Source organism: Tursiops truncatus, chromosome 2, assembly GCF_011762595.2.
Source record: "Tursiops truncatus isolate mTurTru1 chromosome 2, mTurTru1.mat.Y, whole genome shotgun sequence".
Lineage (NCBI taxonomy): Eukaryota > Metazoa > Chordata > Mammalia > Artiodactyla > Delphinidae > Tursiops > Tursiops truncatus.
The window spans coordinates 60,888,599-60,910,893 of NC_047035.1; the positions used below are offsets into that span (position 1 = coordinate 60,888,599).

General features: G+C 37.7%; 1 long non-coding RNA gene across 1 annotated transcript in view; it reads right to left on the bottom strand.

The window, feature by feature from the left end:
• Positions 1–1,706: 1,706 nt before the first annotated feature.
• Positions 1,707–22,295, bottom strand: part of LOC141277839 (uncharacterized) — a 100,407-nt gene continuing 79,818 nt past the window's right edge. Inside the window, exon 3 of the long non-coding RNA XR_012329697.1 lies at positions 1,707–2,692. This is a non-coding gene — a long non-coding RNA (uncharacterized lncRNA). The remainder of the gene's footprint in view (positions 2,693–22,295) is intronic.

The window sequence follows — 22,295 nt, forward strand, 5'->3', positions numbered from 1 at the left end:
ACTGCCTATCACATAACTGACATTCAATAAATATTTATGGAAAAAGTTACTGAATAAAGACAAAAAACTCAAACTACATTTTGTATTTGCATCCTATTGGAAGGAACTTTCTAAGGGCTTTATAAAATGGGCAGATATTTTATGGATCCTGAGCAAGCTTTGCTCAAGAGCAGGGAAGCTCCTAAAACCCAAGAGTTCTGTTTCCAGTGGCTACTAGATAAATTCCTCCTGGTTACATCAAATTCAAGTATACATGTATTGAATACTGAGAGGTAAGTGCTTTCTCCTTTTCAGGGAGTAGGTCAAATAATACAAATCAGTATTCTATATTATCAAAATGTGGAAGGAATCTAAACATCAATTTTCTTTCATCAGATGTATTTGTGTGTGGATATTCTCAAAATAAAAACTCTTGTCGTAATACTGGAGAACAATTTAGTAAATAGAATTTCAGATTTCTGTTACTGTCTATATGTGGGATTAGTGCTATTGTCCCATTATCTGGATCCAGTCTATGCGTAATAAATGTACTAAAGAAAAAAGCATCTTGTTCCACTTCCCCAAACCATTTTTTTTTTTTTTTTTTTTTTTGCGGTACGCGGGCCTCTCACTGTTGTGGCCTCTCCCGTTGCGGAGCACAGGCTCTGGATGCGCAGGCTCAGCGGCCATGGCTCACGGGCCCAGCCGCTCCGCAGCATGTGGGATCTTCCCGGACCGGGGCACGAACCCGTGTCCCTTGCATCGTCAGGCGGACTCTCAACCACTGCACCACCAGGGAAGCCCTCCCCAAACCATTTTTGCCATGCTTACATCATGATGTTTCCTCATTCAAGTACATGTCTCAGTGTTTACCAAATTTTAGCATCCCATCATGTTGTTGAGTTTAAGCATCTCATCATGTTGTTTAGCTTAAATGGATAATCTCAGGCTGAAATAAGTTGGTCTCAAACATAAGATGTCTCTTCCATTTTTAGCTGCCATGACGAGTTTTACTATTGTGAAATGAGCAACTGTTGTCATGCTGCTTTCTCTCAATGAGTATAAAGTGATCCATTTTTAGTAACCATGGTTATCACCAAAAATTCCATCAGTCTGAATTAGATGCACATCTCCTTTGTTAAGGAAAAGGACTGAAGAGCATTCACTTTCATGCCTGCATTTCATTTTTAATCCAACAACGCCTATTCTAAAAACAGGCATTGATGTACTTTTCATCTCATAATCTGCCACTTGCTTTCTCTCCTACTCTGGCCAGGCAGGATTAACAACTGGGAACACACATACGCATTTTCATATCCCTATTGATGAGAGAGACTAAAACTCAAACCAGTTTTCTCCAAGCTCCTAGAAAGCTGAGTAACTTTCAGCTATTTCCTGGGATGTAAGTAGAAATGAGTGGCAGATTAGAATGTAGCTCTGAGATAAATAAGGTGCTGCTCTCCCCAAATCAAGACATTTAGCTTTCCTCCCATTTGCACTCTTTCCCTCACCATAGAAGTCAGGGGTCCTTTACCAAATTGGCTACAGTGCAGCAAGGGCAGGGTGAGCTATGGAAATGTGTTGTCGTGGAGCCCACATAGCAAGTGTGTCAGTCCATGCTGCAGGCAACAATGACCAGGAAGCAAAACATAGCAGATGAGCAAAGAAGTAGAAAAGCTACATGTTTATTCCAAATAAGCAATTAAGATACATTTTTAAATTTCCTGCTATACCAATTTCTAAATCTAGACACTAAAGCTAATATCTTTATCCACCTGATTCAAGTTGTACATTCCTGATTATGATTTTAGGTGTGCTTTAAATATATCTATAATCCTTTACTAATTTTAATCACTTTTAGAAACCTGATCTTATTTGATCCTTGAAACAACGCTCAGTAGCAGTTTCTGCAGAAGGTTGGTATGTTTTATAAATGAAGAAGCTGAGGAGCAAACACCAAATATTTTCCAAGACCAACTTCCCAACTCAGTGTTTTTCTAACTCTGCCAGCATTTCTCAAAATTGATCATGTGAGATCCTCCATGAAAAGGGTGTTACACAACATGTATTCACATTCTAAAGTCTTGAGAAAGTCTGAAATAAAGAATGCTCCTTAAATGTTTTAACTCAAAAGTTCCTTAACCTATTGTGCATAAAACCCATTTGTTGCTCAAACTTTATGAGCATCCTCTGGAATTGCCTCTTAAGTCATATTTGGGATTTTATGAGCTCCTCACAGCAAGGACTATATTTTATTCAAGTGTGTGTTTGGGTGATGTTATGGGTTGAATTGTTGCGCCCCTCCATTCATATGTTGAAGTCCTAACCCCCAATACCTCAGAATGTGACCTTATTTTGAAGTAGGGTCATCGTTAAGATGAGGTCATACTGGAGTAGAATGGGCTCCTAATCCAATATGACTGGTGTCCTTATAAAAGAGAAATTTGACATAGACCCACACACAAGGAGAACACCACTTGAAGATGAAGGTAGAGATGGGGGTTGTGCAGCAGAAGTCAAGGAACACCAAAGACTGCCAGGAAACCACCAGAATCAAGGAAAGAGGCATGGAACAGATTCTCCTTCACAGCCCTCAGAAGGAACCAACACTGCCAACGTCTTGATCTCGGACTTCCAGAACTGTGAGACGATAACTTTCTGTTGTTCTAAGCCATCTGATCTGTGTTCCTTTGTTACAGCAGCCCTAAGGAAACTAACAGAGGTGACAAGAACAGGGTATAGTCATTCATTTCCCACATTCAACAAATATTTAATAACTGCCTCTACTTAGGGAGGATAACGGTCCCTGCCCTCACAGAGGTGACATTCTAGTGAGGAGACAGAAAATAAATAATTGTGAAATATAATTTATCTTCACTTGCAAGAGGAAATTGAGGCTCAGAGCTTTCTATTTTGTCCAAAATATAGAGTCTTATTCATGAGCACAACAGGGAATCCCAGAAGACACATTCTCGCTAGGGTGCCACGCTCTATGTCCAGCCAGTGCTCAAAGCACCATTTCCAAATTCTATGTAGCTAAGTAACGTGAAATTCTCTTTCCTGGCTCTCATTTGCCAAAAAGTACGAGATCTTGGCAGAGTAGAAGTACTGGATTTGAAGTCAGGGAACCTGGGCTGAGTTTCTAATTTTCTTTCTGTGCAATCCATTACATTATTTTATACATTTGAGTCTTAATTTTCTCATTTGCAAAATAGTACCTACTCCATACAATTATTGTGAAGAGTATATGGTGATAAAGAAAACAATCAGAGTGAAGTAAGTCAGAAAGAGAAAAACAAATACCATATGCTAACACATATATATGGAATCTAAAAAAAAAAAATGGTTCTGAAGAACCTAGGGGCAGGACAGGAATAAAGATGCAGACATAGAGAATGGACTTGAGGACACAGGGAGGGGGAAGGGTAACCTGGGATGAAGTGAGAGAGTAGCATTGACATATATACACTACCAAATGTAAAATAGATAGTGGGAAGCAGCTGCATAGCACAGGGAGATCAGCTTGGTGCTTTGTGTCCACTTAGAGGGGTGGGATAGGGAGAATGGGAGGCAGACGCAAGAGGGAAGAGATATGGGGATATATATATATGTATAGCTGATTCACTTTGTTATAAAGCAGAAACTAACATACCATTGTAAAGCAATTATACTCCAATAAAGATGTTAAAAAAAAAAAAAGAAAAGAATCAGAATTTAATTCCTCTGAATCTTTTGTTGGCTCAACCTCATAGATTCTGGACATCTTTCACATAAATTTGTAGTTTTTTTTGTTTTGTTTTTGTGTTTTGCTTCTTTGATTGTTTGTTTGGTTGTGGGTTTGGTTTTGGGCTCCAGATGCCTAATTTATGTACTCAGAGGTTCTGGGCTTGTAACCACATTTGGATTTCAAGGCAGGAAATTGTTATTCTTTATGTTCCATAAAATGTATATTAAAGTGCCAACTATCTCTGTGCTCCCGCTCCTCTCCCCACCACACACACATTAGACAAATAACTGCGCTAACAGTTATTCCCTTGAGAGTGACCCATGGTTGGGATGATGGAAGGTGAGGGTTCTTTGAGTAATAAGGATCCCCCACACACACATATACACCCAATACCCTTTGCTTTTCCTAACTTCTGCTGTCTCCAAATATAGCATCAATCAACCCCCTAAGGAAATAGAAATAGAAACACAAAGGTAGCAGAAGGAAGGAAATATTAAAGACTAAAGCAGAGATAAATAAAATAAAGAATTTTTAAAAATAGAAAATCAACGAAATCAAAAGTTGGTTCCCCAAAAGAATCAACAAGGGCTTCCCTGGTGGCGCAGTGGTTGAGAGTCCGCCTGCCGACGCAGGGCACACGGGTTTGTACCCCAGTCCGGGAAGATCCCACATGCCACGGAGCGGCTAGGCCCATGAGCCATGGCCACTGAGCCTGCGCGTCCGGAGCCCGTGCTCCGCAATGGGAGAGGCCACAACAGTGAGAGGCCCACGTACCGCAAAGAAAAAAAAAAAAGAATCAACAAAATTGACAAATTTTACTACATGGACTAATAAAAAAAGAGAGAAGACTCAAATTATTAAAATCAGAAAAGAAAGTGTAGACATTACTACAGATTCTACAGAAATAAAAAGGATTATAAGGGAACACTATGAAAAACTGTGAACCAACAAGTTGGATAACCTAGATGAAATGGACAAATTTCTAGAAACACAAAACCTACTAGAAACACAAGACTAATTCATGAGAAATAGAAACTCTAAATAGACCTATATATAACTAGTAAGGAGATGGAATCAGTAATCAAATATCTCCCAACAAAGAAAAGCCCTGGACCTGATGACTTCACTGGTGAATTCAACCAAACATCTAAAGAATAACTAATGCCTATTTCTCAAACATTTCCCAAAAATTAAAGAGGAGGGAAGACATCCTCATTTTCTGAGGCCAGCATTACCCTGATTCCAAAGCCAGATGAATACACTACAAGAAAATAAAACTACAGACCAACAACACTTATGAACACTGATACAAAAATCTACAACAAAATACTAGCAAACAGAATTCAGCAGTATATAAAAAGGATTATACACCATAACTAAGTGAGATTTATTCCTGGAATGCAGGAATTGTTCAACATATAAAAAAAAAAACAATGTAATATGCCACATCAACACAATGAAGGGGGAAAAAATATCATCATCTCAATTTGACAAAATTCAACACCCTTTCATGATAAAACACCAGTAAACTAGGACTAGATGGAAACTACCTCAACATAATAAAATGTGTATAAGAAAAACCAATAGCAAACATCATACTCAATGGTGAAAGACTGAAAGCTTTTCCTCTAAGATCAAGAACAAGGCAAGAATGCCTGTTTTCAACACTGCTATTCAACATTGTACTTGAACATTGTAATAGCCAGAGCAATTAGGCAAAAAAGAAAAAAAAAAAAAGAAATCCAATTTGAAAGGGGAGAAGTAAAATTACCTCTGTTTGCAGATGATATGATCTTATATGTATAAAGTCCTAAAGATTTCACACAAAAAAAGCTTTTAGCACTAATAAATGAATTCAGCAAGGTAGCAGGATACACAGTCAACATACAAAAATCAGTTGCATTTCTATACACAAACTATGAACAATTTGAAAAGAAAATTGCAAAAACAATTTCACTTACAATAGCACCAAAAAGAATAAATACTTAGGAATTAACAAAGCAGATGAAAGACTTGTACAGTGAAAACTACAAAACACTGCTGAGAGAAACTGAAGAAGCCATAAAATAAATGGAAAGACACCCCATGTTCATGGATTGGAAGATTTAATATTGTTAAAATATCAATACTACCCAAAGCGATCTACAGATTCAATGTAATCTCTATCAAAATCCCAATGATGTTTTTTTTGCAGAAACAGAAAAACCCATCCTAAAGTTCATATGGAATCTCAAGGGAACCTGAATAGCCAAAACAATCTTAAAAAAGAAGAACAAAACCTGAGGATTCTCACTTTACAATTTCAAAACTTACTACAAGTCTACAGTAATCAAAACAATGTGACGTTGGCATAAAGAGAGACATGTAGACCAATGAAATAGAGAGGCCAGAAATAAATCCTTGTATATATGTCAAATTATTTTGGATAAGGACACCAAGACCATTAATTGGGGAAAGTGTTTTCAACAGATGATGCTGGGAAAACTGGATAGCCACATACAAAAGAATGAAGTTGGACTCACCTAATGCCATACACAAAAATTTAGTAAAAATGAATCAAGGACTTAAAGACTTAAAACAATAAAAGTCTTAGGATAAAACACAGGAAAAGGATTCACGACATTGTATTTGGCAATGATTTATTGGATATGATACCAAAGGCAAAGGTAGCACAAGAAAAAATAGACCAACTGGACTGCATGAAAACTGAAAAATTTTGTGCATCAAAAGACACTATCTACAGAGTAAAAACGCATCTTACAGAATGGGAGAAAATATTTGCAGATCATATATTTTACTAAGAATTAATATCCAGAATGTATAAAGAATCACTAAAACTCAACGATGAAAAAAGAAACAACCTTATTCAAAAATGAGCAAAGGACCTGAATAGACATTTCTCCAAAGAAGATATATGAATGGCCAATAAGCACATAAAAAGATGCTCAACTTCACTAATTATTAGGGAAACGCAAATCAAAATTACAATGAGATACCACCTCACACCCATTAGAATGGCTACTATCAAAAAAACAGAAAACAACAGGTGTTAGCAAAGATGTGGAGAAATTGGAAACCTTGTGCACTATTGGTGGAAATGTACGTAAAACGGTACACCCTCTGTGGAAAACAGTATGGCAATTCCTCAAAAACATTGAAAATAGAATTCCCATATAATCCAGCAATTTCACTTCTGGGGATATACCCAGAAGAATTAAAAGCAGAGTTTTGAAGCGATATTTGTAAACCTCTGTTCATAGCAGTTATGCACAATAACTAAACCATGGAAGCAAGCCCAGAGTCCTTCAACAGATAAATAGATAAACAAAATGTGGTATATACATACATACAATGTAATAGTATTCAGCCCTTACAAAAGAAGGAAGTTCTGACACATGCTATGACATGGATGAACCTTGAGGGCATTATGCCAAGTGAAATAAGCCAGTCACAAAAAGACAAATACTGTATGATTCCACTTATAGGAGGTACTTTGATAGTCAAAATCATAAAGACAGAAAATATAATAGTAGTTTCCAGGAGCTGGGGGTTAGCAGGGGAATGGGGAGTTATTGTTTAAAGGTATAAAGTTTCAGTTTCACAAGACGAAAAGAGTTAATGGAGATGGATGGGGTTGATGGTTGTACAACAACGTGAATATATTTCATATCACTGAACTGTACACTTTAAAATGGCTGGTGCTGATTTTTGTTTTGTATTTTACCACAATAAAAAATGTATAATTAATTGATTGATTTGTCTGATTTTTAGTATAATATATAAAAATATTTTAAGTTTGATAATACTATTGGAGTGTTAAGAGAACTCAGAATTACCATATTTGTACTCCATTTCATTACCGTATGAGAGTTATTTGAGTACTTGAAGTGGAATTTTGTCAAAATTCTTTAAAAAGAATTTATTAGTGACGTTTTTATTATACTACTATTATCACATTTATATTTTAAATGCTTAGGAGAATTTTCATCTTTAAGTTGTAAAAAAAGTTTAAAACCTCCCTTAAAAGTAACTGTTGAAATTTCCTAGATTTATATGTATAATAATAATATTTTAAATTAAATTGAAATATTTAAGAAAAAATTAGATTCATCATATTATTCCTTTAATACCTCAAAGGTTAATTTAAAAATCCAAAGTAACCCCTAAACAATCTTTATTGTGTATAAAAAGCTGTTTTCAAGGACACCAAAATAATCTGTATTTATCATTTGTCATGATTCCTCCACACACACGGACTTTTCAGATTAACCTATCCACTACCAATTCTGATTACGGTAAATAGGTTTCATATATGATCCAATGATCATGAACCATTGAGTCATCCCAGAAGCCACAGTGTGGAGTTGCTTGATTCGTGTTTCTTTAGCTGTATGGATATAGAAAAGCAGGACATAGAAATTATGAGTGCCTCTCGAGTTAGATGACCTGGATTTTAAACCTGCTCCACCACACACTATATATGAGACTTCTAGCAAGTTACTTCACTTCTCTGTACTGTTTCATCACTTGTAAAACCTGTACTCATCACTTGTAAAACCTGTACTTACTTCAAAAGGTAGTTGTGAGGTTTACAAAATGCAACAGATTTGATGTACTTAGCACAGCCCCTGATGCATAATTAGGTGTTCAATAAATGTTGGCTGTCGTTGCTGTTAATTATTATTATTATCATTAGCAAGAAAGGGTTAAGGATGTCAATTTCACTTAGATGTTCTCAAAGAGGTTTAAGCGGTTATTTGTCAAAATTTATCATGAAGCCCTCTATTTGGGAGATTTCTAAATATATCTTTCTGTATTTCAATTTCTATGACTTTCGAGTAGCCTCAGGGTAATGATTTAGCCTGAGGAAAATACCTGCTTCAAAAAAAAAAAAAGGAAAAAAGCATTTGACGTTAATCTCTGGTTTCAGGTTTAAATCCTAAAGCCCTGCAGATTCTCTTGTTTCAACCACGTGGGAGATTAGCAGTTAACACACTAAAATCTTACTGTTTTTTGACCTTTGTCTGAGGAGTAAAAACAGCTATAAAGACTGCTGGGACTGTAGGTGATCCTATCTCTTTAACTATATGGCTTTTGGATGTAAGGACTAATATGGGGAATGAGAAGTATTTCTAATAGTTCATTGTGAACAGCATAATAGCAATTACAGTAGTCCCCCCCCTTATCCACAAGGGATACATTCCAAGACCCCCAGTGGATAGTGCTGAATGCTATATATACTATGATTTTTCCTTTACATACATACCTATGATAAACTTTAATTTATAAATCAGGCACAGTAAGAAATTAACAATAACTAATAATAAAATAGAATAACAATATACTGTAATAAAAGTTATTTTATAACTTCTCTCTCTCTCAAGATATCTTATTATACAAATTTAATGACTTTTCCATCTTAACTGAGCAACTTATACACTGTGGCTGTAATTTTTGCCGTTTGAGGTGTGACAGTACAAGTAGCATGAATTTCTTTTTCCTTTTTCACAATTTCATGGACCGAAGATTCGTTCTTAACATACATCTTAGCACCTCAGCCTATGATTTTTTTTTTCTTTCCTTATTAAGTCGAGAACTGTCACATTTTCACTTAAAGGAAGCACTTCACAATTTCTCTTTGGCATATCCAAATGGCCAGCATTACTACTCTTGTGCTTTGGTTCTATTATTAAGTAAAATAAGGGTTACTTGAACGCAAGCACTGTAATACCACCACAGTCAATCTGATAACCGAGAGAGCTTTTAAGTGACTAACTGGCGGGATATGCTGGACAACAGGATGATTCACGTCCTGTGTGGGTTGAAACCGGATGGTGAAAGATTCCATCACACTACTCAGAATGGCGTGCAATTTAAAACCTATGAATTGTTAATTTCTGGTATTTTCCATTTACTATTTTAGGATTGTGGTTGATCAAGAGTAACTGAAACTGTGGAAAACAAAGCCAGGGATGAGAGGGGACTACTGTACTTTTATAGCACTTGCTATATGCCAGCACTGTTCTTTGTACATTAACTATGTACTATTCAGAGCTACTGATTCAGAGGCACTAACTTTATTCACTCATTAAAATTTCTCCCCTCAGCAAGTGTTTGAGGCCAAGTATTTCAAAGAATATAGAGGATAAACACAATTCCACAAGGCAAATCTGTGAACTAGGCTGATAAGAGAAACAGTGCATGAAAGAGTCAACCTGGTGATTATTAGGGATTGTTCGTAGCTAGTTAAGAGGCTGAAGCTGAAAAACAGACCCTGCTTTTATCACTCAATTGCATGATGCCTAAGTGGTCACCATGACTCAGATCCAATCTGCCATAATGAAGATGAACTCAAATTTGCTCTTTCTGTTCTGAGGAGTCATTTCTCATTTATTCTTCCCTCTGCCCTCTGGAAAAAGAGAGAGATCAGGAGAATTTCTGTGTCAGGAAATGAAAAATGCTCTGAATTTTCCTAAGGATTGAAAGATAATTCTTTAACCCATGGTTAAAATATACATGGTCAATCTGGACTTATGGAGAATGTGCGTGACCTCAAATGCTGCAGAAGGAAGCAGTAGACATCACAGGTTCAGTGCCCCCTGGTGGAGTATGATGAAAGGCACCCTCCTTTTCCTTCTGTCCCTAAAATGTCTCTAAGATCTTACAATACGCATATTATAGTATATCCATTTTTTCCACTGCTTCATCTTGTCTTTCCTACTTTCTTTTTTCCTTTGGCCAAATTTATTTACCTTTCTATGTTTATATTATTTCATCTTTTTGTAGTTTTGTAAACAAACTTCTTTCTGGACAACTAAATTATCATTAATAAACATGGCTGATGATCAGCCTATGGGGCACCAGCTCAGCTGCCTAGGGTGTTTATGGTTAGCATCAATTCTCACTGTCTAATTTGTCAGTGACTGGGTCACACCAATAGTTAAATATTTTTCATACTATACCTACATATAAGTATACACATGTATATATGCTTACACATACAGTCAACCTGTGCTTTTAAAACTCTTTGTTCCTTAGGGTTCTCAAAGACTAAAGAATGCAAAGAATATTACCCTCAAATTGAAAATATGTATCCCAACTATATTCAAACAAACATATCATACAAAGTACCTATTTTTTAATGGCCTGTAATATCTGTGATTTTTAAGTACTCACTAAAGCAATGAAGATCATTAAGACTTCATTGTCATCTCCAAGAGCTCTATAGTCACTTGATGTCAGAATTACTCAAAAGAGAAAGATTCTGCATCTCTGATATGACTGTACATTATGTTTACCCTCAGGCCCAGTCCCATCCAGATCTGTAGCTGTGATTTGCCCATGTATTTTAAAAGAGATCTTCTCACTGATTATACCCATAGGGTTATAATACCATCCCAGTCAGGGTTGATTTGCAGAAAATGGAAATTACTTTCCGAAGAAAGAAGTTTAAAAAAAGAGCTTTGGGTACTTACAAAATCAACGGTAGAGCTCTAGGTTGGGCTTTGTGGAATGACTCCTATCAAACCACTTCAGAACTGACCTGCCAAGACCACAATCAGGAAATAGGGCAATCAGGAAGCTGCCACTGGAATTCTGACTTCAGGAACGTACATCTTAGTGATGCTCTAAGCCCTACCTCTCAACGCCTACAAAGCTAATAATTGGACACAAGAATTCCGTTATAGGTAAACCCAGGGTCTCCACAACTCTGTTTTCCAGGAGAAAACAAGAGGAAGAAAAGTTGAAATGTGGCCTCTAATTTCATGCAAGTGCATTTGATTGGCAAAATCTAACCACATCTGAGCCCTTATCAAAGGAGTCCAGGAAATGAAAATTTTAGCATTCTAGTAGTTTTACCAGGCAGAAAGGCATTTTAGAAGAGCATTTTTCAAATTCCACATTGTAAATTACTTGTAAGTCATAAAATCAATTTATTTAATGAGCCATGAAATAAATTGATTTTTAATGAAATGGAATAGAATAGAATAGATTCCTATGTAGTAACAGAGGATTTTTTTGCAAAGTCTTCCTACAAAGGAAGGAAGTTCTGACACACACTACAACATGGATGAATCTTGAGGACATTATGCTAATTGAACCAGTCAGAAAAAGACAAATACTGTTTGATTCCACTTATATGAGGTACCTACCTAGAGTCGTTAAATTCATAGAGGCGGAAAGCAGAATAGTTGTTTCCGGGGGCTGGGTGAGGAAAGAATGGAGAGCTGTCTAATGGACATAGAGTTTCAGTTTGGCAAGATGAAAAAAGTTCTGCAGATTGGTTGTACAACAATGTGAATGTACTTAACACTACTGAACTGTATACCTACATTAAGATGGTGTTTTCCAACTTTAAAAAATCTTTTAAAATTCTTTAATATCCCAGAGCTGGTATATTCTGCAGTATTCCCTCTCTCAGTGAGCAGCACCTTTATCTACCCAGCGGCTCAAGCCAAGGAGGGGTCTAGGAAGTCATTCTTGACGCTCCCACTTTACACCCAATCCATCATCCCTGTAATTCTAGATAACTCCCAAATCTGCCAACTTCTCTCCAGCCCCACTGCTTTTATCTTAGTTCTCTCACCTACACTATTTGTCTCCCACCAATGTTTGTAACAATACAATCACCAAACTTCAGCCAGACAGAGATGTCTAAAACAGAGAATGGATCATTTTACTTCCTCAAGAAAGTCCAAACTCCTTAAACAGACTTACAGGCAAGGACTACATAACCAGGTCACTGGTGATCTCCCCAGTCACATTTCTCACCACTCCATCCAGCCTCATTTTTCATTATGTAGTACTAGTCATACTACAGACCCTGAGGCTGATCTGGGTTCCAGATGAGTCAAGCACTCATGGTTTTGAGAGATGTTCATACAGCTCAAGGCCATCACACTTCTACCCTCTTGCACTACTCAATTGTAATCTTCATTAAATGTTTTTTGATTTGTGCAGCAACGTCTTTGGCCATGATTCACCAGGCCTACCAAGTACATTAATATCAAGAAAGACGCTATAATGGGCTTTTAACAATATAATTCCCCAGAAAAACAGAACATATTTCAGTCTCTGAAATGTTCCTCTTTTTAAAATGTAGTAATGAAAAGATAATTTGATCTTTCAGACATTCCGATGACATTTTTCCATAATCTGCTCTCTCAGGCTCTCTACTGGGCTTACTCTCTCTTCATATATTAGGAACAAAAAATTATAATAAAAATTTCATCCTTCATGTACAATTGTACATTATTCTGGCTGAGAAGGCTTCTTTTGCAACTTTGTCTTATTTTCTTAGGTTTTGTATTTTTTCCTCTTTCATCATTGTTCCATTAATCTCCAAGTCCTCCCCTTAGTGCTGATGCCTCAAGGTTAATGAGCCTCACTGAGGACAGCAAGGGGACTGAGCTGCCTGGCCCTTCCTGTCCTCCTCTTGACCTAGTTGAGATGCTGTCCTCTGCTTTTCGAGAATAGAAATAAAGAGAAAAAATATATCAAATAAACTAGGGAATTAACATTGCTGGGCAAACAGAAGCTCCTAAACTCAACAATGAACAGTGAATTTACATATAATTTTTTTCAGACATCAGTCTTGTGGGAACTGACAGTTTATAGTCAAACCTTGTATGCTTTCCTCCCTAATTCCCCATTCTCAGAGACTTCGTTCAATCTCAAAACTCAACTCTAAATTCCATCCTGCCAATTCACAACTCTATCGTTGGGCCTGACACTTCACCCAGTGATCCAGTATTCCCAACCATAGTTAAGATCTTTCTATATGAGGTTCCTGCCATTTCTATAAACATAGAATTTCTAAATGGTATTCCTTCCACATCTAAAGCCCCTATTGTTTGTTTATAACATTATCATTCTCCCAGATACCAGGGTTCAAGTTATCCTACTGAGCACCTAGTATGTGTCTCTATGATATGTGCTGGGCCCAGAGAAATGGGGTATAATCCTCACCCCCAACATGTCCCCAGTCCAGCCAGGGATAGTGACAAATAAACCAGAGGGTAGGTGCCAAAGTCTGAAAAGTGTCACACTGTGATCGATCACAGTTTACTTTTCTCTTTCCTTCATCCTTGATATTCAACTTTTCACCAAGTGCTGCTATATTTTAACCCAATGTTTATAAGATTCATCACTGACACCAGCCTTCTCTCCACTTTGAAACCCTGAAGTTGTCTTTCCCATGTTTTCCTGCATTCAGTCACTCCAAGTACGATCCAAGCTTCTTTGGTTTTGTCTCACAGGTTCATTCCTCTTCTTTGCAAGGCTGCCAGGTCATCACGCCCTGTCTTGTGTACTCTAGCATCTTCCTTTTATTGCTTCCACTTCTTCCAATACATCCAGAACATCAGGCTGAATTTCCTACAGTGTTACATTCCCAAAGCCATTCCCCTACTCAGGAACCTGCTGTGGACTGGATCCTATCCACAACTGTGGGGGACCTTCAGGGGGTCCCCAGTGAAGGCCCACTCTAGCTCACCAAGCTCATCTCCCACTAATCTTTAACACTCTACTCAGAGTGAGAACCAAGGCTCATTTCCAAATGTGTGCATTTAATAAGCACCCCTACCCTGCCAGCGATTGAAAATCTACTCAAATTCTGCCTGGCCTTAAAGGACAAGCTCAGGTTCCACCTCTTTTCCTGACCATTGTGACTCAACCTAAGTGTTCCTTCTCTGATGTCAACAGGAATGAGCCAGGTTCCCCCGGTCACCCAAGGCCCAAGGAATCTGCTTAGAAATGGTTCTGTCTTCTACGTTGCAGAGGTGAAAAGCCAACCAATGTCCTTTTATCTTTTCTATTGTATAAATTCTGTTAGTAAATTTTGGATTTCCAAAATAGAGTAACAAAAGAAGGAAAAATGACTCAGTCTTAAAAAGACAAACTTTTTTGAAAGTGAGATATTTGAGACAGTATCAGGTACCTCCCAGGTTCCAAATGGAATCAAGAACTCACTGCCTTACCAAGCCAGCTCCCAGAAAAAGTATTACAGTAATAATCTCAGCCTAACCTTCCCCTGCCACATTTGCCCCTCAGGCTGACCTTTTTCCCTTCCACCTTTAAGATTTTACCTTTTCTAACAAAACTTGCTCTCATGGAAGGACCTCATGAGCAAGAAAGAGAGCTGTACTAAGATCTGTGTTCTGGTGCCAGTTCTAAGGGAAGGAGTCAACATCAAGAGAAGTCACTTCACCTACTCTGTGCTTCATTTTCTTTGTCTATGAAATAAGGAACTTGAACAAGATTGAACTCTGCATTCAATCTTCCCAGTTCTGACATTTTTATACACATGGTACTATATACAGGGTGATTAATTAACCAGTGATTAATAAATGAGTCCTAAGTTGTTACTTCTTCTTGAAGTAATTTTATTTTAGCAGACCAAACACTTTAAGCACAATAAATTAATCTAACAATTATATTTTCTCCTGCTCTTCTGGAGAAAGAATTTGGGAGAGGGAAAAAAAGGTGAATGCTGAACCCAGCAGGTACCTTCTTCCTCATGAGGTCAACTTGGCTGGCATGATTAGCACTCCATGGCAATAACACGACTATAAGATTTTTAAAAGGGTTGATAGTTCAAACACATAAGAACAAGAATTCAAGAAAAACCTTCATTTCAAAGCATCCATTGGTCTCACTATATTTCTGGGTCCAATAAATAACACTCCTGGTGGAGAAGAGGCATTTCTGTGATTTTTTCAAAAACTGTTTGAGTGCTTCCATGTCATAGGGGTTGTAGGAGCTCACTAATTACTGGTCCAATAACCAAGAGGTCAGGAAGTTGAAAAAACAATCCTGAATAGAAATGTAACAGCCATTTTGCTTTTTCCAAGCACAAGAAAAGGCCAGCGGAAGCAGATGTTTGGCCTTTGAAGAGCAGCTTCCAGAGAAGTCATAACCCAAGGGCTGAGTAATACCTCTTGTAAAATGAAAGACTCAGTAACCCCCAGGGGAGAACCCAGATCCAATATTCCAGCCTGAATGTAAAGGGCAAGATGTTATGTATTTCACTGGAGTGACAGGTACAGCTACTACCTAGAAAAGCCATCTCGTTGAATCAGATCTTCCTTTATCATTCCTTATGTTACAGGGGTAAGATCATGAGCATAAAACAAAGGAAATCATGAGAGAATATTTTCAATCATGAAGCACCCAGTGAAGCATGTAATCAAGTGGAAAACCGCCAGTGACTGCTTATTGTATCTGTACAGGACAGGACATTGGTTTAATGGCTTTACATAAATGGGAAAAGACAACTTGGTAATTGACTTAGTATAACAGTAGACAATGTAGAAAAGATACTTCAGGAGGAAACAGGGCATTAAGTACAATCTTAAGGATACTGAACTCTTAAGGGCGCTGAACACTGAAAAGTATAAAGAGTTGATCAGAAATTATTCTTTAGATGATGTATGTATTTAAAAACAACATTGATTTTTCTGGAGTTTATAAAATTGGCTGAACTGTTAGCAAACAACTGAGTCCATCTCTTCTATTTCCAACAAGAAGCCACTTTTTCTTCATTCTAGAAAAGACTGAAGAAAGTTTCTCTGGACAATCTTACAAAACTAGATGCAAAGTATTAAAGGAGAGCAGGAAATAAGGAAAGGCCTGAAACTTAAGACAAGTGTTTGCACTCCCCCTCCCTTCATAAACAATGTAAATGCCCCTTTGCCCTACAAATTAAATCCCCTATAACTCCAAAAGACAGTGGAAAATTTTGAATACATTTAGGAATTTCATTGCATCTAAGTCTACCTACAATAAATAGGTCATTGACAACAGACTGGAAATATTTCATAATTTAGAAGAGCTTGTTGTAATATGAGGCACTGAAAGCTCTGACTGCTCTGTACTGTCTCAAACCACAGAGAAAGAAAAGAAATGAGGTGATATCAAAACTCAGTGCCAGAAAGTAATGACATCATGATAACATTATGTTACAGCTTCCTATTCCAACCTAAGAAGCAATAATAAAGTAGTGAAGGAGAATTTTGGAGAAACAGTAATGGCAGAAGAGGGTGAACAAGAACTGGAGCTATGTAGCATGGAGTTCCCTATCCTTTCTCCCTCAGCCTCCTTCAAGACCTCTCCCCCTTGAACTTTTACTCCATGAAGAAATTAACTGATCTTAGTTATACTGGGAATAAACTCATGTAGAATAAAAACTGCTAGTAAAGGGAACATGATAGGACCCATTTCTTCACAATATGAATCCACTGTGTAGCAAACAAGGGCAGAGAACTAACCAAGGAACAGAAAAAGATTGTGTTAAGATGAGAATTTTTGTCAAGTTACTCCTGGTCCCTCAATTTCACCACCTCTGTTTTTCCTGTATCTTCAGAATGGGATGGAGAAAAGTGATATTTATTCAACAAATATTTTATTACTATTATTATTACTGTGAGACACCTTGGCCATTACCAAGATAAAACATGGACTTCCCTAAAAGGATTTGTACTTTAATAAAAAAATTCCTTCCTTCCTGAACAATTTTGTCTTCTGGCTTCCATAACATCACCCTCTTGCTCTGCTCTCACCTTTCCAAGAACAATTTTTTTTTTTTGGCGGTACTTGGGCCTCTCACTGTTGTGGCCTCTCCCGTTGTGGAGCACAGGCTCCGGACGCACAGGCTCAGCGGCCATGGCTCATGGGCCCAGCCACTCTGCGGCATGTGGGATCTTCCCGGACCAGGGCACGAACCTGAGTCCCCTGCATCGGCAGGCAGACTCTCAACCACTGCTCCACCAGGGAAGCCCTAAGAACATTATTTTTGTGTCCATTTTGCATTTTTCATTAGCTTTTTCAAATTCCATAAATTAAAAACTATTCTTGAGGAAATGCCTTCTTCCAAGATTTCAACTACCACTTTTTTACAGTTTACTCACCAATCTAGAATACCAGAGCCCAGCTATTTATTAAAATTCCATTTCCTATTTCAGTTGCATTCTGGACCACCTCCAGGTGAATATCCCAAAGGCATGTCCCCCTCAAATGTCTAAAACAGAATTTATTTTCCTGTTTCCCTTTTTCCTTTACCCTTTCCTAATCTCTTAGGTTTACTTCTTCCAGAGGCAAACTCCCAGACAAGAATGTCGGTGCAAATAGTTTATCTGAATGGTGATCCAAGAAAGACTACTCAGGGATTGGAGCAGTGAGACCAGGGAGAAAAGGCAGCCAAAAAGGCTTAGTTATCAAACAAGTTACCACTATGGGAACCTAGAGCCATATCCCACCGGGGAACTCTGCGAATAGAATACAAAACTCAGAGTAATCCCACCTGTGGTGCAAAGGTGCCAAGGCATTTACCCACAGCTCCCGTCAAACACTGGTTGAGGGTGTTACCAGGACATTAATTCTCCAGCACTTCCCATGTCCTTTGCCTCTGCCACCAGAGAAAGCCCTCAGGCGTTGGAAGCACACTTCAGCTTTCAGGCTGTGTTCTGCGTTTTGGTCAATGGCGCCACACCACCAGTGACCCCAGCTAGAAATCTTACCATCATCCACGATTTCTCCCTCTTCTTTGTCCCCCACTTTTACTTAGACACCAAGTCCCGTTGATTTTACTCCCATTATGGTGTTAACTTTGTTTGCCCTTCAATCCTTATGCTATTGCCTTAATTAAGTGTGTGATGCCTTTCTTAAAATATTGCCATGAATGGATTTCTATCTGGTCTTTGTCCTCCAGCTGCCAGCTGCCAGCAGAGTCATCCATCTTTTGTACTATTCCTGGAGAGATAAGAATAATAATAACAGCCAAAAATGCTAAATGCTCTCTCTATGCCAGGTACTAGACTAAGTGCGTTACATGCATTATCTCACTTCTTCCACACAACAAATTTATAAGACAGGCAATAGTTTTTATCCCCATTCTACCGATGAGGTCACTGAGACTTAGAGAAGTTAATAAAGTCAGAGTTCATAAGATCAGAGAAGGAATCCAAACCCAGGCAGTCTGCCTCCAGAACTCTGGTGATTAACAACCGTATGATGTGGATATCGCCACTGTACTCAGTCATCTGTTTACAGCGCAAATCTAATTACAGCATTCCCCCAATTAAAAGCCCAGCCCTAGCCCAGTGGCTTTCTAACACTTTAATGATCAAAGTCCTAACTTTTAAGCATGACATGACACCGCATCGCATACTGCCCTCAGGGTCTATCTTATCTTTTGGCACCTGCACTCACATCATGTTAGTTAATAAATTTGAGCCACAAGGAACAGGAAGCAGTGTGTTTGACTAAAATATGGGGTGCTTTGAGAAGAGTCATAGATGATAAGCCTGTGTTCATATCACAGAGGCCTTCTATAAATCACTAGATCAAAGAAGCTGTATGTCCCTCCAAAAGGTAACCACCTGCCTCAGCCATCAGCAGTTCTAAAAAGCGGTCAGGACTTTCAACCTCACACCATGGCCTGAGCCAGCTGCGAGGCTGGCTGACCTGCAGACCTGTCCACGAAGTCCTTGCAATCACCAGCAGGTGCTGTCTGGTTTCCTGCTGTTCCCTTTGCCTGCCTATCTATGCCTCGCCCTCCCTTCCACAGCCACTCCAACTGTTCCTTCCTCTATGAGGTCTTTGGCTGCTTCTCACATCACCCTTACTCTGCTCTGAACTCAAGAGTCTCATTGTCTGTCAACCAGCACTGCCTTGTATTCTTATACAAGGTCATTTCATTTGCCCCTGAAAGTAGAGCCTGAGTACATAAGGGGTAGAAGGCATCTTATATTTCACTGAATGCGCTCCAGCACCTAGCATGTAAATGATTTTCAATAGACAGTTGGATGAATAAATAAGATGACCCATCAAGATTCTTTCCAAGCCTATGATGTCTTAAATCCTAACGTTCTCACATTTTGAATGTATGCTACCATAGTAAATTACACATATCACTGTTGAAAGAATATTAAATTCTGAAGGTCAACTCGGGTCTAATTAATAATAAGCAATAGGCTATATTTCATATATGAAAGTGACCCACTATCAGTAAAGCAAATATTGTGAAAGTTAAATATTCACAGGGCTGGCTGTTATCAGACTAAATGGTGTTATGGGTGGTTAATATTGCACAGGACAATTCTGTTATCCTTTTAACAGGATACTAATCAGCCACCACACCCCTGCCAGTTCCCCTGCTTCACCTCCTCTTTGGGATTTTGTAGGTTAGCACTTAGGATATAGATATAATGAGACATATTTCCCTGACAAGGAGTAAAAAAATGTCAGTAGGTAAAGAAGAAAATTACATTTACAGAAGAATTCATTTCCCAGTGTTGGAAACATATGCAGGTTGTTGCGGTTTCGGGTCTACTCACACTGCTAATACCTCATGTGAGATGATTAAAACTCTCTCTTCTCAGGAGAGAGATGGATGTGGAATTATATTTTCAGCAGGGAATCAGCATTTTATCATCAAAGTGGCCACAAGAATTGTGTTACAGTATTTCTGCTGTGAAACATTATGCAGCACAGAGGTGGGAGAAATGGAAATTGACCCTCATTAGAATGATGATACCACCCTACGGCTGGAGACAGAAGGCAGCCTTCCTACCCAGTAGTGAACTTCATTGATGAGTGGGAGGAAGAAGCTCTTTGTGGCCAACTCACAGTAGTACAGCACAACATGTTAAATCAGCTCCAAGTTTCCTTGGTTCAAAATCAATTTTAAAGAAAATTGTGTTTCAGTGAAGATAGCTCTTTCCCCTGCGATGTTGCTGCTAACATAAAATCTGGTATCAAAAGACACAGTTAACCAGAATAGGTGATTCTCTTTCAAAGTATGGTTCCTAGAAAAAGGATTTTTACTTGTTTATTTCAGCTTATTTATGGTAGTAACACTCTATTCTTTCTAATTTTATACTGATCACTAATGTAAAATATATATACACCTTAAAGAAAGTATTTTTGAAATTTAATAACATAATTTAATAGCAAGAATCTTAGCCTCAAACTCTGTATGATATTCATGAAGATGGAGAAGTTAGTATAAGAAAAATTAAAGAGAAGGAGGGCATGACAATGTCTTCAATAACTTTTACAGGCTGGTGTCAAACAGAGACTAAAAAAATTATTTTGAAAACTTAAAATGGCCACTAGTTGAATGATGTGTACCTTCAAAATAACTGCAGAGATTCAAGTAAAAAAATCATAGTTTATATAGAAATTCATTTGGAAAAACTATTTAGAAATATTAAGTATATTATAAAATATTTAGACATAAATTTCATACTGTGATCCAGCAACTTCATTTCTAGGAACCCAACTAAGAAAATAATCACTAATGCAGAATTGTTGGCAAAGACTGGAGGAAAAAAAAAATCTATCCATATGATGGACAATCATGTGACCTTAATGTGGGGACCATGAAAATGTCCCTCATAGACCTCCGACTATAGAAAATATAATTGACCAAGGGCCTACTTGGCTGCCGCATTTTGAAATCCATTGTTCCACCTGCACTGAAGCTATACCTCCCAAGGTCTGCTCCCAGCTAATGACCAAAGAGACAAAATATAATACTAGGACAGACTCATTCCTGGTCAGACTTGCATGGAGGTATGATGGCTATCCCAGTCTTATCTGACTCCCTTTCTATTTTCTCTCACACAAGCACTTCTAATAAAATCCTTGCAGGTTTAATCATTTCTTGGCATTTGCTCCTCAGAGGACCCAGACTAAGGCACATTAAAAACATGTTTTGAAAAGATAATTTAATTTTATACTCTAATTTTAAATTAAATGTTTCATGAAATATTACCTTTTTAAAAGCAAGATACAAACTCTATGCCCCAAATTAGCCAGTTATTGTGGGAAAATAAAAGAAAAAGACACATTCAAATGAAGATACATAGAAAATAGAATGGAGATAAATATACCAAAGTGTCAAAAATGGTTATTTTGGGATAGTGTTTTTATAGATGGTTTTATTTTATGGATTTTTCTGAATGTTGTTATCTAAATGATTATTTTATTTTTAAATTTAAAACATGATATAAGCATTATAATTTAACAAAATATAGATTTTATAGAAAAATACAAGAAATAAAATTTTGCTGCTATAAACTGAATGTTATGTCCCTCCAAAAATTCATATGTTGAAACCTAATCCCCAATGTGTTGGCATTTGGAGGTGAGGCTTTGAGGAGGTTGATTAGGTTATGAGGGCAGAGTCCTCATAAATGAGATGAGTGCCCTTATAAAAGAGACCCAAAAGAGCTCCTTTGCCCCTTCTGTCTTGTGGGAACACAGGAAAAAGATGACCATCTATGAAACAGAAAGCAGGTCCTCACCAGACAGTGTATCTATTCATGCCTTGGTCTCAGACTTCCAGTCTCCAGAACTGTAAGAAATATACTTCTGTTGTTTAAGCTACCCAGTTTGTGGTATTTTTGTTATAGCAGCCTGAATGGACTAAGACATTGGCTAAGCATTAAAAATGGTTAAATTGAGACAAATGATGCTTTCCTAAAATAATTTAGGGTTTTTTTGTTGGCTGGTTTACTTTAAATTGGAACTTCAAAGAAAGGTATGCTTCCTGATTCCTCAGTACTTTAATGAATTTCAATATGTG